Genomic DNA, 17068 nt, shown 5'->3' with positions numbered 1-17068 from the left:
TACAAACGCAAATGTGTTTGCAAACAATAAACTCACTCAAATCACACTTGCAAATTAAACAATAGGCTCACAAGTTTGTTACAAGAATATGACAAAATTAAGCATAAAAACTCTTTCGACATTGGTATGATCTTTCAATAATCTTTCTTGTTGTTCTATATTTGAATCTTGGTCTTTTTATGTCTTTTAATACTATCATAGTCGTTTGGAACTGTTAGTAGTTGATTAGAGCCGTTGAAACCATTCATTTTGACCATTAAATGCTCATCCACAATTTTAGTATCGATACCGGGTACTGATATCGAGACCAAGCATCTTAACAATAAAAAAATATAGTTGTTGAAGCCATCGATATCTATATCGTTTTAGTGAGTATCAATACTCACCTATCGGTATCGATACCAGCACCTTGGTATCGATACAAAAAATATACACTGAAATATAGGTATCGATATTGGCTTATTGGTCTCGAGACTAAGAGATGATTTTTAATAAAATCAAGCATTTTTAGCTTTGAAAAATATTTATAAATTATAAAAATACTCAATAATACTTAGATTATTTTTCACAATTAAAAATCACTTGAAAATATTTTTATCACAAATTTTCATAAAATTATAAAATGAAAAATTTGATAATATAAATCATATAACAATTCATGTTATATTAAAATCAAATGTTGATTCAATAATCTCTTATTTTTTATATAACAAAACATTTTATGAAAATTCGCTTTAAATGAGTTTTTCATATAAATTTTGTGGAAAATAAAATCTTTCCTATGTGAAAATTCGCTTTAAAACTAGTTTCGGCTATATTTTGGGGATGGATTTTAATTACGTAAAAAAAACAAAATTTAAACTCTGAGAGCCCAATTTTAATTGGTCTTTGAAGGTTAGGGTTTATGCGTCAAAAAGCATGTGAAAATATACCGCCAAGCACACCCTTTTCTCCCTTCAGCCTCTCTTTTCACTCTCTCAATGGATGCCATGGTCTCTTCCGGGGTTTTAACCAGGAATCATGCTCCTGTTTTAAGTCATTTACAATCGAAAAATCTCCAAACTTTAAGAAGCATCTCTCGTTTGAACTACACTGAAAATACCCACCATTTCTCAAATGCTTCCTTTCATCTTTCAACTAATTTTTGTGGCGGAAGTTATGGTTTCAAGCAGGTTTTACTATTCACTCGGTTTATATTTTGGAATATTGATTTCTTTTTAATGTTGGAGTTCAGTTTCTGCTTGTGTTTTAAAAAAAAACAAGTTTAGCTCTTTGAGGTGGTACACGTTGGTTTTAACGAATGCCTGGATTTTATTAGGTTTTAAATTGGTATATATGACTCTCTATTGTATTATAAGTGGCTTGTTTTGGTGGAAGATTAGATATATGTATATTTTTGTTCTAATTTCTTTATTTTGGTGTAGGTGGTTAATATTTCTAAATATAATTCTGGTGAGTTCGAATTGTCAACTCTAACCGCGTTATCACCTTTGGATTGTCGTTATTGGGGTAAAGTGAAGGACTTAGCTCCCTATATGAGTGAATACGGGATTATTTACTTTAGGGTTCTTGTTGAGGTAAATTTCTCATCAGCATTCTCTGTACATAAATTCATTTCGTAATGTAATTTCGTTGCAAGTTGTTTTTCTCTCTCTTAATTTATATATGCTAACTTGGCCTTTGGGGCATTTGGTATTATGTCCTTTTACAATTTGTTTGAAATCAATTCACATGCATCTGATAAATTGAACTGATCATACAAATTTTGGTTAACATAGTTGGATTGTGAAAATTCGGGTGCTTTGAATCAAAAGGTAACGTGTATTCTGTAACACCGGACCTGATATTGCGAACTTTAGAAATGAGTTTGTGAAATGCATGCTATGGTACTTGGCTTCAAGTTGAGTGTTAGATATGGTAAGTGTTTGATTGGCGTGCTATCAATTTCTCTACAATCATACTCACTTTGGAAGGATATGTTTTAGAAACAGTTCGTCTGATGAAAATGAAAAGGCAATGCAACATGGAATGCAAATGTTCTGACTTATGAGCACACTTTTGGTTGATGTGGATGAATTTAGTGTATCCTCTTTGGTTTCTAGAAGGATACTTATTGATTAGAAATTCTCTGTCAGATTAAATGGTTGTTGATGCTTTCACAAATTCCTCAAGTCATTGAGGTACCAAGCAGTTGAATACTTCTTGAAACAGAAATGCCAATCACCTCCAGAAATTGCCAAGGTCGGGACTTACTATTTTGTTTATATATCAGAATGCTATCCTTTATGTTTGACTCAGGTTCAGTCATTGTAACAGTTTGTTTAGTTGGTGTAAATTGTGATCCTTTTTGGATCAAATAACGTTTGATCTCTGCTTTCAGGTTGTAGACATTAAATTTTTGCCCGTTTTATTTTTATTATTTTTATTATTATAATTGTTATAATTATTATTATAATTATTACTATTATTATATTTTTATTAATAAATATTATTATTACATATTACAGGCCCAATACTGAGCCCAATTACAACAATACCCAACTCTGGCCCAATTTGAGCCAGCCTAATGGAAACCCTAAATTGATTAGGGTTTCATCTTTTCCAGCTGCCAGCATCAATTTAAGCCGTTGGATCTGGTTTGATCCAACGATCCACAACTTTCCAGATAAAACCCTAGGGTATCATAACCCTAGGGCCACGTCCCAACCGCCGTTGCTTCCAGAGGGCCACGTCCCAGTCGCTGCCAGATGGTCCAATATCTGCTGCCGAAGCTTGCTGCCTCACCGAGCTTTCCAGAAGAGCTAGCCGCCCCACATGTCGCAGCTATTAAGGTGAGTCACCACATAGCTCGTTGACTCACCAAAGCTTCCTCTATTGACTGGTCCGACGAGAGCCTCTTCGAGACTATATGACCACACCTGCAAAAAGAAAAAAACAGACAGCGACGGAGAGAAAACCGAGAGAAAGCAAGGAGATACGGGAGCAACGCCAAGCAATCATCTACAGAAAATGGCGAGAATAACCACAGCAAACAGAACAACCCACGAACAACAAAGGAAGAGGAAAAGGAACTTACCTCATCAAAGAGCCCAAACGCCCCAAAACCAGTCATATAACCGAAGGTAAAACCTTCGGTTTTTGTTAGATTTAGGAGAATCGAGAGGTTTTTAGAACAAGTGGATGTCATATTTGGTTTTAGGGTCGAAAAGGGGAAATTTTGGGGTGTTTACTTGAATTCAGGCCACCATTAACGGTGGCCGGCGATGGCGGTTTACGTCGGAGCACGACGGCCGTCTGGTGGTTAGACTAGAGAGAGATGAGAGAAAAAAGTTCTCTCTGCTAGAGAGAGAACCAAAAAAAAGAAAATGAGAGTTTAGGCTCTCTTAAGGCCGGATTAAAGGGTATTTAAACCCCTCCTTTAACGACGTCGTTTTGAGGGAGGGGTTCTCGTGTAATTTCCTTCAAAGGTCAAACCCTTTCCGCAACCATCTTAGTTTTGTAACATTCCATTTTAGTCAATGAAATCAAATTCTAAATGTTTTAATTTGGTCTTCTAATTTTGTTTACTTTATAATTTATTCACTAATATGTTTATATAAATATTTTAGGTAAATTACAAATTTAGTCCTTTAATTTTAATAATTAATATTTTAATCTCGAATACATGTTTTTAATTTATTTTAATCTGATATTCGAATTTGATATAAGTTCATTTTAGTTACTAAATTAATAAATTGGTAAAATAGCATGTCTAATCCCTATAGTTTTATTTAAAAAAATTTAATTACAAATTAGGTATTTAATTTTATTAGATTATAATTTAGTCTCTAAGCTTAATATTTTCATTTATTTATTACTTTTTATATTTTAATACTATGTTTTAATTTTATTTATTTTAAAAATTGTTTATTCATATGTTACTTTTATTTACTTATGTTTATATATATCATTACTATTATTATTATTATTTATTTAGTATTATAAATATATATATATATATAAATAATATTTATTTTATGAAATTACTATTTATAAATTTAATATATTAAATCATTTTAATATATATTTATTAATGTTAAGAAAGGACAGTCTTAAAACAACTGGATGCCCATTTTCTGATAAAAATAAATATTTTAATATATAAATCTACTTTTATATTATTTTTAGATAAATGTTTTATTAAAATTTAGTAATATTAAGAAAGGAGCTGTCTTAAAGCACTTAGAAGTCATTTTCTGATATTTCTAAATAAATAAATATCTTGTTTAATAAAATGTATATATTAATAAACTTAACAGAATTATGAATTAAATATATTTGAATTTTTAAATGATAAAGACAATTTATAATTAATAAGTATCAATTTTGGGCGTTGTGGGGGTGCTAATCCTTCCTCAAACGTAATCGACCACGAATCCTTTTTTATTAAAAATTTTTGGTTATATGCAGATCAGTTTTATCTTTTAAATTATGTTTTATTCAAAATTATTTTAAAAGATTGTTTTTAGGTATTTGACATACCTGACCCAAAAGGTCAATGGCGACTCCCAAAATATTTTTTAAAATGAAATCATTTATTTATTCGTGTTATTTTTCCCGCCAAGTTAAAAATTTTGTGCCCGGACGAAAATCGGTTACGACAGCTTGGCGACTCTGCTGGGGATTGGTCAAACTTTAAAACCAATTATTAATTGTCTCTATCAATTAGAAAATTAAAAATTCATATATTTAATTTTTAATTCTTTCTTTTCAAAATTTGTATATATATACTTATTATTTTCATAATATTTATATGTTATTTTAATCAATGCTTTATTTTCAAATATTAAATTTTATTATTTAGGTTTGAAAATCTCTCCTCACACACATCACTTGCATTGCATAACATAAGCTTTATAATCATGCTTGTCCCTTTTAAGTGGGAGTGAAAACGACGTCTTCGTGAGAATTTATTCTCCGTGTCAGACCTAGCAAGTAGCTTTCGGGGTTCATATGCTCTATGTCTTCGTGAGAATTTATTCTTCATGTCAGGCATAGAGAAGTGTATTCCCTCGAATTGAACTCAATCCACTTTAGTCTGTGATGGACTAGGATAGAGGGTTAGCAGCCCAAGGGGGAACTAACAAGAACAATTCGGGTACCTTTACTCTTAGAACTGAAACCCTGCATATAATAAACCTTAGAAATTCTCCTAATCTAAGACTGTACTGAATCTCTGTTCGTAGGTGTACACAAAGGAGAAATAAGCTTTAACTTTTAAGTTATTTTATTTTCTTTTTCCTAAATAAATGCATGCGAACTAGAAATCATGCAGTTAGGTTAAATTTTCCAAACAAAGCATGGAACTAGAAAGCATGAGGTTAGGATTTATACCTTGATAGATAGAATTTTTTTTCTCTTTCCATTAATTGGTACTAACCAATTTATTTTATTCCTTCATTATTTTTATTTTTCATACATTTTGCTCTAACTTGTTTATATTGATTTCTTTTGTTTGCATTGCATAATCATGGCATAACCAAAAGGTGTTGACTTGTAAGACTGTTCATCAAATTGGAAAGAAATCATAAATAGACGAAAAGTTTTATGATCAAAGAAAATATGATGCGGCCAAGGAAAGACATCCTGAGGAAACTCCGAGGATAGAAGCAAGCAATGCACACAGAGATCCTGTTATATTAATACCAAAAGTACTCCACAAAGATCCTGCCAGATTGATACCAAAAGCAGTCTATGGTAAGAGTATTAGTCAGGACATTCAGAGTAGAGGAGGTTTTTATAAAGCTCAAGCATGTTATTTGAAGGACTTGAATGACCAAAACAAGAAATTGAGCACAGAAGTGGAAACCATGCATGAAGATTTCCAAAAGATCAGTCAAGCTTTTCAAAATGCTGGCATAGAAGATACCCCAGAAGAGTGGATAACAGGGGTTACCAAACTGAAAAAAAACTACAACATATATGAAGATCTAATCCAAGAACTTCTTGGACAAAAAAGTTCTCTTACAAGGGAAAATGAGCAACTCCGAGAAGTGACACAGAAGATGAAGAAACACCAGAATGTCATGGAAGAAGCTGCAGTCCAGACAAGCAATATAACCCATAAACTGATAAACCAAGCTGACTTTACGAGGAATTAAAGCAGACTAATAATTCAATTGTTGAGCATGAATAGAAACTAACTTGTCTTTAGAGAAGTTAGGAGGGAAAGTTATCCCCTATATGTAAAGTTTTAGATAGGATTGAAAGTTGTCCCCTACATGTAAAAGTTTTGTTTGATGCACAGAAACTTTTGTGTTCAATGAAATATGTTCTAAGATGATCACTCTTGAGTAACACCTTTTCATACATGCATTTGCATTTTGCATCTTTGCATTTTCATTTATACTTTTATGTTTACTTTTATATTACACAATTTGCATTTTTATTGTTATATTCACATATTTACATTTGCATTTTGCATTTTGCATTTTTTCATTTTTAAGTTTATATTTATATTTTCATTTTTTGCATTTGAATTTGCATATTTGCATAATTACATTTTATTTCAAACTATTCTACATGCATTTAATCATGACAACTAGAATAATTCGTGGAGAATTCCATGACAGAATTTTGAAATCAAAGTGGAGCTAACTTGGTCTTCCTAAAAACGGATAATAGCTATGAATGATATTTTAGCAAGGGTTGGTAGAATCGAGAAACTACAAGAGCAACTTATCAAGACTTAACAGTATATGATTGATCAAGCAAAAAAATTCCAAGATAATTCAAAAGAGCAAATGACAAAACTAATGGATATGGTGAGTATTGTGATCCATGGAGAGAAACCCTTAGAGGATCCTGTTGTGAAAGATTTGAATGGGATTATGAATGATGTAGTTGATGCAATAGAAACAAATGACCAAGAACTCGTCAAGAGATGTGGAAATCCAATAAAGCTCCCAGAAAAGACAACAAAGATCAAGCTAAAGCAAAGCATAGAAGAAGTTCAAAAGCCATTGAAGAAAACTAAGAAAGGCAAAAAGAAAATGATACCTCTCATTCCAATTCCAATCTCATATTCAGATTTATTACCATTTCTTTTTGAAAATGACCTCATAACACCAATTCCTCCAAGGCCTAATACTTATTTGCGTCCAGATTGGAAGGGTGTAAAGAATTCATGCAATTATCATTCTGGAGAGTTTAGCCACTCTACGGAGAATTGTAAGATTATGAATTTAAAGGTCCAAGATCTTATAACAGAAGGATTGCTATGTTTTGAAGATGGGAAACCTAAGATCCTAAAAAGCTCAAAACTGGTCGAGAAAGAGAAAATTTTGAATTATTGTCCATCTCATGATGTTCAAGAGTCAAACATTCAAAGCAAACATTTTGATCATCATTCACATGGTCTTCAAGAAAGCAAAGTAAGTAATTGTAAGGAGACAATGATGTCAAGGGAAATTCTACCCAAGTTTCCTTCAATTCTGTGCAGCAAGTTATATCTTGAGTTACTCAAAGCCCAGATTATTACTCCATGTCGAGCTAAGCCTTTGTGGCTTCCATACCCGAGTTGGTATAATGAGAAACTCTCTTGTGATTATCATGTTGGAGCCCGAGGACATTCCATTGAGAATTGTGGTCATTTCAAACGACGAGTTCAAGACCTTTTGGTTCAGGGAATCATAGAAGTGGATGACCAGTCTATTTTGGTTAAATAATCGGGAATCAAACCCCAAAGTGGAGTTGATAGTATCAAAACAAGTGAAGTACATGCTGCAGAGGAAGAAGAAAATAAAGTACTTGAGCCAAAGATAAAACGTTCAACTCTCAATACTTCCTGATTATAAATGATAAAAAAGTAAAAGGAGAGGTAATTCGAGACTGGCCCACAAGTTTAAGAATGAATGGGAAAGATGAAACTCTAAGAAACCTCAAATGCCTATATCAGATTTTCTAAAGACTAGTGAAAAGAGTCTGGATACAAAGAGTCTGGTGAATATTACTCCAATTACAGCCACAATATGTGTTCAGAATCAGGACAAGGCTATCATCCTTAATAAAAGTTGTTCTGAATCCAAAAATGAGCTCAATTACCAGCCAGAGAAGAAAAAGATGATAATGGAGACTGCTCAGAATAAAGCAAAGAGTTGTGTATCTGAAGGCTTACCCAAAGAAGTTGACATAAAAGATAATCAAGAATGGGGGAAAAATGAGGAAAATCTTGGGCCAAATACATACCCAACATTAGAGGAGTAATGATGCATAAACAAGTGGAAGTATTATCTACCACTGTAGTACCTTTTTATTTTCAGCATCTTGTTTGCACTTGTTTTTGTTCCTTTCTTCGCCTTTTGTGCAATAAATAATTTTGTGTTACTTTTAAGGTTATAAGCATTGAGTTAATTTTGCAATCTTGCAGTTCTTTGAATATCAACTGGATTAAAAAAACTCTTCATGATTAGAGTTATAATCTTTGACAAGAATATCAAGATTGAAAACCAGAAAAACAAGGACCCTTGATCTTACCTCAGATGAAATATACCCAAACACTATCCTAATACAAATATGAGATAGCCTACTCCCACTGAAAGGAATTACAAAAAGGCTTGGTATTTATATATAGGAGCGTACAACATGGGGCATCATTGATGTATTACATTACAAAACCGACTAGAATATTTTTCTATTGATGACGCTCGATGATGAACATAATTTTTACAAATAGGTAAATCTAGTTTAAGTCAGCTGCTTGGGAATTAAACTCTAATGAAGAGATTTTCTGAATTTCACCAAAACACTTAGACTATAACATGTTCTTCTTAACAAGCTTAAGAAATTAGATTTGGATACCCATGTTATATTATTACATATGCAACAAAGCTTGAGTTGTCCCACTAGAGCAAATGGTTAATCACCCCGGCTTTATGGATAATATTCAGCTAATCTATTTATACTATTATATGCAATAAAACTGTCCCTCTAGAGCAATTGGTTAATCGCCCCGGCTTTATGGATAAGTTTCAATTAACCTGATAAAGGTGATTATATTATTATATACAATAAAGCTGAATTCAGCTAGCCAAAATGGAAAATGTGTTAACAAATGGACTAAGGGAGTTACGAAACACCTGTTATAGTCAACTTAACACAAGCACTCAGAAATTTCATTTTTAGATCGATATTTTCGCACTACTTTGATTAGATGAGTCTGAATGAAAAAATTCCAGAGAATTGAAATGGAAGGACTCTAGAAGGTCTAGTAATTGGCAATCCTAGTTGCGTCATTTTGTACGTATCCGGTTAAAATACCAAGTTCTCAAAGTGAGGCATGTGAAAAACTTCACAAAGAGCAATAGATGAGTGACATCTTAAATAGATGTAACCATAGAAAATAGGAAAGCCATCCTGAAACCAAACCAAATCTTGATACTTGTCAAAGAACTATAATTCTCAAACATTAAAGAATTGTTGATTCTTTTGATATTCTTTAAATTCATGCTTATGATTTGAGTTTATTATGAACCTGTGATAGGCAACATTTTACAAAATTCTGTCACTCTTCGATAAAGAAAGGAGGAAAAATATTTTTCAAACAAGACAGTCTCAAATGAGGAAGGTCCTTAAAGCAGATTGTTGCCTATTCTACATCTATTGTAGAAAGAATAAGTCAGACCAAAATGATGAAGCATTCTTGAAATCAAGTGGTCTGAGAAGCCGAAAAGTTTGGGGAATTGAACTCATGACGCTCTCTTGTGTAGCAATTCATCAAGAAAGATTATCACTTATCTCATGTTGAAGGCGATAAGCATCACCAGACTAATTATTTTCCCCAGCCATTAATCCATGTCTCTAGCATATTCTCTAATCACAGAGTCATAAGTCCCATTAAGTGTATTATGGGAATAAACAAGTCACCACTTTCACTCTGGTTATACCGTGATACTGGTCTCAAGTCTTGGTACATCATTGCTACTTCTTCCATGTCGATCATTTTCCTTGTCAGGATTATATCCATTATGTCATTCGGAAGATTGTTGAACTTAAATAAGACATTGGAACAGATTCTACACTTGTATGCCTTTCATATTGGGTAACATTAGTTACAGGATTCCAAAAGTAAAAATAACCAGTTTTACCATCAACTAAACCCTTCCATGTTTCGGGAAAAGTGAGATATAACAGTGAATATCTTGAAACAACAGAAGAGACAGTCATTGTAGCAGTCATTCCAAGAAAATGTACCAACAAAAATCTTCTAGTTCACCCCGATGATGTTTATTTCTTCCAGTAAGGTTGTTACAATGGATGCCACCGACAACCAGGTCGAATCCGCCAAATCTACTCATCAATTGCTCTAACCAATCACCATTCAGTTCTTGCACATCTGTTTTCAAAAGTATGCCAAGATAGGTAGAAGGCAACCTCTGCACCACTGATCTCAGAGAAAAGAGACAGGACATTGATACCACCAGGGAGCATGTCTCTATACAGATCCTCGTATATGGTTTTTAGGGAAACCTAGAAGCATTTTTTCCTCATCAGGTTCGAGTGGATCAACTTTATTCCTTCCAACCTATACCAAATTCCATTTTCGGCACTCATCAAGAACATATTTCTGGACACTCGAAAGTGGCTCATCTTCATAAGCTTCAAGAGCCTTACGGATTATTTCTGTCAATCTGGTACTTCCTGTACATGTTTGTAAATAGTTCAACTTTGTTCTTGGATCCCAGGAAGGTCACCAGTTTGTTGTCAATGGAAAAGCATCATGTATGGTGCATGGAGGAATCAGAATAAGAGGAAATATGTTCTCAATTGGCAGATTATGAATATAGCCCTTTTTCGTGCAGCGGTACAAAAATACTTTGAATCTACAAATTCTGGTTCTACATCGTATAAGTACCGTGACATTTTGGTCCAAACACCAACTGGAGCAAGTTCCACGTTTTCAAAGTAGAAATAAGGAAGCCCAATAGCATCTTCTGGAAGTGTTCTTTGAGTTATCTGATATGGTTCGGTAGGAACCCCAAAACCAATAATTAGATTTGGAAGATGAACTGCATGATCGTCTTCATTGAGAAACTTTTTTCAAGCTTCCTCTGCTTCTTCCTTTACAAAAATCATAGCCCGAGTTTTGCCTTTTCTTGTAATTGGGGACATTGCATAATGGTTTCCTATCTTCTACCGGAAGAAGTGCGTCAGCAGCCTTAGCCATTTGAGCAGCACATATAAAGTCTGTCAATTCTGCAATTGATGAATCCAGACCACATATCTCCATGATTATTAAAGCTTCAGCCTCTGAGTACTCCATTTTCGTCAAATATAACAGTTCATTCTCCTCATTAGCATCAGAATTCAGGATTTCCTCGGTATCAGAAGAACTATCAATACCTGTGAAATCATCCTGAAAGATCGTTTCATAATCAGATGAGTTAGTTATCAGAATCAACATGTTGCATGAGTGCGGAGTTTTCAAGAACCTGTACCACTGTATATGTAGTCTTGCTATTGCATCAAAGTAAGATTATTGTTCACATAAATTGATTTATCTCCCACAGAAAAGTATATTCCAGAAATAGCCTTCACTGAAAACAAGGTTCCCTGTATCGACCTGGAATGAATCACCAAACAATTTATACCACTCTGCCCGACTAGATCCCTCTAGATCCAATGGGCACCTCATTCAAAAGAGTCACATATCTCAGACATTTCCGTCTGAATAATTGATTCTTAAGTTTGTGACAACATGAAGAGAATTCCTCAAGTTACTTAACAACTGTTGTTTTGTGACATCAGAATGAGAGTATTCAAGATAAACAGATTTGAAGCACGGATAAAGCCATAAGTACCCATAACAGTGCATTGTCAGAACTGGACCTTGTGGGGATCATGATATTCCCGTCAAACAGACATTGAGAGTGAATCATAAGCAGAATATTGGGGCATCTCGAAAGCCCATTTCAGACAGAAATGTTTCATGTAGGGCATCCTGAAAGCCCACGTCAGTATGAATATTTGGTCATTCTTGGAAGCTCATCTCAGCAAGAAAAAATGTAGAGCATACTTTTAACATTTGTATCAGTAAATGTTGGAGCATTTTAAAGGTTACTTCAAACAGATCCATGTGGGGCATTTTGAAGGCTCAGATTAACAAGAAACAAATGATGGAGCATGCTGAAAGCCCATTTCATTCATGATCAGGAATGTTGACACATTTTGAACGTTTGTATTAGCTAATGCTGGGGCATGCTGAAAGCCCCTTTCAATCAGAATCAAGAATGTTGACACATTTTGAACGTTTGTATTAGCTAATGTTGGGGCATGCTGAAGGCCCACATCGTCATATGTTAAAGATCATTTGATGTGAGAAAATATTTCCAATAAGACAAAAAGGAATGAAGAATGAAAATGGTGAAACAGTGACATTGGAGATGACTATACATTATTGTTTCGTTCATCAGACAGTTACATCAGGATCATATTGTTGAACAAATATCTACTCAGCAAGAATGGTTTCGAATACTCAATCTTCTTAAATCATGTGTCACACGGCAGCATGTTCTTTGTTAAGCTACATCACGGTTGCATGAATAAGGATGGTCCACAGGCAAACCATTTGATCCAGGGTTTAGTTTCTCAAAATCTCGGCTTTGTATTTTGTGTGTCGGTGATAACTGGAAATATTTCTTTGGGATTCCTGACAGTTAGTTTCAATCATGCTGTTGAGATCACGAAGCTATTTTTCACATCAGTGTTTGTTTACTTGATGATATTGAACAAATAAAGAGGCTCAGCTTATGTTATTCTTATTCCCGTTGTTACCAGGGTTATCATTACCAGCCAGGGTGAACTGAGCTTTCATCTATTTGGTTTATCTTGTGTGTTTCATCCCCAGCAGCAAGAATTCCATAAACCTCCTTCTGTACATGGATCCTATAGCTGAAGTGTTTCTACTTTCTACAATGCTCATTTCGGAAGAAAACGTGATCGATATCACACTTACCCTTGCTTGAGATGATATCAAGATCAGTTGGAATCTCTTATTCAATTCATCACTAGCATATTTTGTGAATTTGACCAACTTTTCGAGTCATGAAACATACCAACCTCTCACCTGTATTCCCCCTGAGTTTTGTTCTCAAGAGGTCTTGTGACATCATATAAAAGCTTTGAACACTGAGCAAAGAGCTTCCTTGACCAGAAATTTATGCAGAAGCCACAGGAAGAGATGAATGCGTTATCAAATGTTTTATGAACATCTGGGTAGAAACCAAATGAGAGGATAAATGTGTTGTTAAATTTTTTCCGAACCAGTGATTATGGTGTTGAACCAATGTTGCTATCATATGGCGTTTTCATTTATTGATCTGAGATAAAGTTTTCTTCAACCCTAAGGTTTGAAATGAGATATGATGAAGATTTCTTTCCACAGAAGAGAAGCAGAAATTTGAAGAAAAAAAATTAGTTGAGCCAACTAATGTCGAACGACAGATTGTTGTTAAGCATCTTGACATGATATAGTCCAAGCTGCCTTGTTCGAGATCCAATTATATGTGGAGACATGAAAGGAATTAGGATAAATCCTCCTTAAGATATGTTTCAAGAGTCAAATCAGAACAGACTCTACTCTCCTAATTAATCCCTATTGAGTCAGGCATATCTACATCTACACTCTTCAAAGATGATAGATTCTCTTTTCAAAGATGAAAGTTTTATTGAATTTCTACACAAGTCCAGATAAACAAAGCCGATGTTATCAAAGAAAAAATGGGGCATCAGGGTCATAGTTCTGACTACGACAAGAGTTCCATAAATGAAACATTTTTCTGAGACTTTCATAAAACAAAGATTGCCCTTCCAAATCAGAAATGCCAGCTTGAAATGATATTTTGACCAAGTGAAGGAAGACTATGTTCACCACTTTAAAATCAAATAAAGATGAACTTAACATTCATGCATCATATTTAGACATTTGCAAATAGGGGCATTTTTATTCATTTTATCCATGTTGAATATTTGACAGGAAATTCAAAGATTTTAGCAAAGATTTGAATCCATTACTCAATGGATCAACATGCCAGGTAGAGTTCATAATGAAAAGAACTCATTTGAAGAAGGAAGAAGAAATTCATAATGAGAAGAATTTATTCAAACCTTTTGTTTGAATTCATTATTCGATGGATCAACTTTTCCAGAAAAAGTTCATAATGAGAAGAACTCATCTAAAGAAGGAAGAAGAAGTTCATAATGAGAAGAATTTGTTCAAACCTTTTGTTTGAATTCATCATTCGATGGATCGACATTTCCAGAGAAAGTTCATAATGAGAAGAACTCATCTGAAAAAGGAAGAAGAAGTTCATAATGAGAAGAGCTTGTTCAACCTTTTGCATGACTCTATCACAGAAGGAGATAGATCAGCATCAATTTTTCCAGAGAAAGTTCATAATGAGAAGAACTCATCTGAAGAAGGAAGAAGAAGTTCATAATGAGAAGAGCTTGTTCAACCTTTTGCATGACTCTATCACAGAAGGAGATAGATCAGCATCAACTTTTCCAGAGAAAGTTCATAATGAGAAGAACTCATCTGAAGAAGGAAGAAGAAGTTCATAATGAGAAGAGCTTGTTCAACATTTTGCATGACTCTATCACAGAAAGAGATAGATCAGCACCAACATTTCCAGATAAAGTTCATAATGAGAAGAACTTATCTGAAGAGGAAGAAGAAGTTCATAATGAGAAGAACTTGTTCGACCTTAGCTTGATTCATCACCTATGGAGTTGAATGAAAGAAGAACCTCATTTGAGTATCAACATTTTCAGAGGAAGTTCATAATGAGAAGAACTCATCTGAAGAATGAGAAGGAGTTCATAATGAGAAGAACTCATATGAAGAAAGAGAAGAATTTGTTCAACTTTTTTCTATATTACATCACAGAAGAAAATAGATTATCATCCCCAGTAGAAGAATGGAAGAGTTCATAATGAGAAGAACTAATCCAAACAAATAAGAACTTGTTCAATATTTCCATCTTAATCAAAAAAAGTCAACTGAACAAAAATTTATTGTCTTTTCGTCTTTGCCCTATTCTTGTTAACACAAGAATGTACAAAGAGGGGCAGTTGTAGACATTAAATTTTTGCCCGTTTTATTTTTATTATTTTTATTATTATAATTGTTATAGTTATTATTATAATTGTTATAATTATTATTATAATTGTTATAATTATTATTATAATTATTACTATTATTATATTTTTATTAATAAATATTATTATTACATATTATAGGCCCAATACTGAGCCCAATTACAATAATACCCAGCTCTGGCCCAATTTGAGCCAGCCCAATAAAAACCCTAAACTGATTAGGGTTTTATCTTTTCCAACCACCAGCATCAATTTCAGCCGTTGGATCTGGTTTGATCCAACGGTCCACAACTTTCCAGATAAAACCCTAGGGTATCATAACCCTAGGGCCACGTCCCAGCCGCCGCCAGATGGTCCAATATCTGCTGCCGACGCTTGCTGCCTCACCGAGCTTTCCAGAAGAGCCAGCCGCCCCATATGTCGCAGCTATTGGGGTGAGTCACCTCATAGCTCGATGACTCACCAAAGCTTCCTCTATTGACTGGTCCGACGAGAGCCTCTTCGAGACTATATGACCACACCTGCAAAAAAAAAAAACAGACAGCGACGGAGAGAAAACCGAGAGAAAGCAAGGAGATACGTGAGCAACATCAAGCAATCATCGACAGAAAGCGGTGAGAATAACCACAGCAAACAGAACAACCCACGAACAACAAAGGAAGAGGAAAATGAACTTACCTCATCAGAGAGCCCAAACGCCCCAAAACCAGTCATATAACCGAAGGTAAAACCTTCGGTTTTTGTTAGATTTAGGAGAATCGAGAGGTTTTTAGAACAAGTTGATGTCATATTTGGTTTTAGGGTTGAAAAGGGGAAATTTTGGGGTGTTTACTTGAATTCAAGCCACCGTTAACGGTGGCCGGTGGTGGCGATTTACGTCGGAGCACGACGGCCGTCCGGTGGTCAGACTAGAGAGAGATGAGAGAAAAAAGTTCTCTCTCTGCTAGAGAGAGAACCAAAAAAAAAGAAAATGAGAGCTTAGGCTCTCTTAAGGCCGGATTAAAGGGTATTTAAACCCCTCCTCGAACGACGTCGTTTTGAGGGAGGGGTTCCCGTGTAATTTCCTTCAAAGGTCAAACCCTTTCCGCAGCCATCTTAGTTTTGTAACATTCCATTTTAGTCACTGAAATCAAATTCTAAATGTTTTAATTTGGTCTTCTAATTTTGTTTACTTTATAATTTAATCACTAATATGTTTATATAAATATTTTAGGTAAATTATAGATTTAGTCCTTTAATTTTAATAATTAATATTTTAATCCCGAATGCATGTTTTTAATTTATTTTAATCTGATATTCGAATTTGATATAAGTTCATTTTAGTCACTAAATTAATAAATTGGTAAAATAGCATGTCTAATCCCTATAGTTTTTTTTAAAAAATTTAATTACAAATTAGGTATTTAATTTTTTTAGATTATAATTTAGTCCCTAAGCTTAATATTTTCATTTATTTATTACTTTTTATATTTTAATAATATGTTTTAATTTTATTTATTTTAAACATTGTTTAATCATATGTTACTTTTATATACTTATGCTTATATATATCATTACTATTATTATTATTATTTATTATTTATGTCAATATATATATAAATAATATTTATTTAGTATTATAAATATATATATAAATAATATTTATTTTATTAAATTACTATTTAAAAATTTAATATATTAAATCATTTTAATAAATATTTATTAATGTTAAGAAATGACAGTCTTAAAATAACTAGATGTCCATTTTCTGATAAAAATAAATATTTTAATATATAAATCTACTTTTATATTATTTTTAGATAAATGTTTTATTAAAATTTATTAATATTAAGAAAGGAGCTGTCTTAAAGTACCTAGAAGCCATTTTCTGATATTTCTAAATAAATAAATATCTTGTTTAATAAAATGTATATATTAATAAACTTAATAAAAT

At 33.4% G+C, this 17068-nt stretch overlaps 1 pseudogene; it reads left to right on the top strand.

Annotated features, from left to right (window-relative positions):
• Positions 1–952: 952 nt before the first annotated feature.
• LOC120176232 overlaps positions 953–17068 on the top strand; it is a 36477-nt pseudogene continuing 20361 nt past the window's right edge.

This window comes from Hibiscus syriacus, unplaced genomic scaffold (genome assembly GCF_006381635.1).
Source record: "Hibiscus syriacus cultivar Baekdansim isolate YM2019G1 unplaced genomic scaffold, ASM638163v2 tig00112231_pilon, whole genome shotgun sequence".
Lineage (NCBI taxonomy): Eukaryota > Viridiplantae > Streptophyta > Magnoliopsida > Malvales > Malvaceae > Hibiscus > Hibiscus syriacus.
This window is presented reverse-complemented; position numbering and strand designations above follow the sequence as displayed.